The 1,640-nt window shown below is 64.0% G+C and overlaps 1 protein-coding gene across 1 annotated transcript in view; it reads left to right on the top strand.

Annotated features, from left to right (window-relative positions):
- The first annotated feature begins 1,313 nt into the window (after positions 1-1,313).
- Positions 1,314-1,640, top strand: part of ADAM19 (ADAM metallopeptidase domain 19) — a 66,009-nt gene continuing 65,682 nt past the window's right edge. The window contains exon 1 of the mRNA XM_055127820.1: positions 1,314-1,640. This exon is cut by the window's right edge and continues 156 nt beyond it. The gene's annotated coding sequence lies outside the window, so the exon portion shown is untranslated.

The following is a 1,640-nucleotide window of genomic DNA, read 5'->3' as shown; positions in this document are numbered from 1 at the left end:
TCAAAAGGTGGGGTTCCACCCAACGAGGCGTGTCCTTGTGAGAACAGGAAGAGCCCAGAAAACTCAACTCAATTCTCAAACTGGAGAATCAGTGTAGACCCGCTACACTGATTGGCCTCAGCAGACCCCCAGCCCCCTTCATCCCTCAGGATGACGGGAAAGATTATCCTGAGGTTTAAGCCGCTCTGTGGGGTTTTGCGCTGGATTTTGCCCTGAAGGCACGCACCCGTGTCAAAAGCCGTCACCTCTGATTTCTCCCACGGGTGCCGGGTGCCCCATAGTTCTGACACAACCACCTGCCCATCATCTCCCGTGCCCCCGACCCTCACCATCTTCCGGCACCTCATCAAGCTGCAGAGATTTGAAGAGGCGCAGAGAAAGAAACAGACACCCAAAGGCTCAACCCTGGCTTCCCAGCACCCGGCTTTGCCCAAAACCTTTGCCTGGGGACCTTGGTTCCCGCCCGTCATCGTGGTGGTCTGCATTCTGGCCGTCCCTCTCTCTGGCACGGCGACAAGCAGGCTGTCCTCTGCCAACTGCACGCTCCCAGCTCCGAGCCAAAAGCTAGCCGCGTGGCGCGTGTGACCTTGGACCAAGTAGAAACGGATTCGTGCCTGTCTGAGGGGGGCATCCTCGGGCTGGTGATGTGGGGTTCACAGGGTAGGTGGCACTTGCCCTGGGGCGACAGGAACTAACAGTCAGGTCACACTTTCCCTGGATGGACTGAGAATGGACTTAAGCGCCCAGGACTTGTGAGGGCTTAATTTCCTGCCGTACCACGGGGTCTTTGGTTATCCTTCTTTCCTTGGAAGAATAAAAATCTCTCTTGAAGTGAGCGCCCGTATTATTATAACCGCAGCCCAGGGCTCCCTCTCTGTCCCCCTCCCTCCTTCCCTCCCTCCCTCCCAAGCCAGGGCTCCCGAACCATCCCACATCCGGCCCTATACGTTGCTGCTGGCTGGCCCATTTCCCCAGCAGCCTGAGCCGCCTTCCTCCTCCTTCTCCTCGCTTCAAATGTCTTTTCCTCTGGGACGCCCGCTCTTCACCACCTCCCTCCCGCCACCGCCACCCCCCCCCCACCCCAGCTCCCAGAAAACCACGCCAGAGCACTTAGCTCTTTGTGCCTGCCGCCCGGCCTTAACTCTTTAGGGGACGAAGAGGGGCGTGGAGGGGGGAGGCAGGGGTCCAACCTCCCAGGAGCCAGGAGGCCTGGAACGGGGAGGGGGCGGGCCCTCCTAAGGCGAGAGTGGCCCAAGGGTCATTCAAAGGCGTCCGCGCCCTGAGTGCGCCCCAGGCACGGCCCTCCGGGGGGGCTGCAGCGCACAGAGGACCAGGAGGGCAGGGGAGAGGTGGGGGGGGAAGCGTTTGGACACCCCCTCCGCTAGCCCGACCCTTCCACCTCCCCCTCGCCCCACCTCCCTCTGGCAGGCCCCGCCTGGGCCGCGCCCTCGTGAACCCCAGGCGCGTCCTGGACGCCGGCGGGCACCTGAGCCGGCCCCCGGGGGTGGGCGGCTTTCCCCAACGAGGCGGGGGGTGGTAGGAGGGGGGGGGTCCCTCGGGCTCCGCCCCCCTCCCCAGCCCCTCCTCGCCGCGGCCGAGCCCCGGCGGAGCGGAGGGCGGGGCGTTGGCGGCCGATGGCT

This window comes from Sorex araneus, chromosome 2, assembly GCF_027595985.1.
Source record: "Sorex araneus isolate mSorAra2 chromosome 2, mSorAra2.pri, whole genome shotgun sequence".
Taxonomy (NCBI): Eukaryota; Metazoa; Chordata; class Mammalia; order Eulipotyphla; family Soricidae; genus Sorex; species Sorex araneus.
The sequence above is the reverse complement of the archived record's forward strand: the minus strand, read 5'-3'. Positions and strand labels throughout refer to the sequence as shown.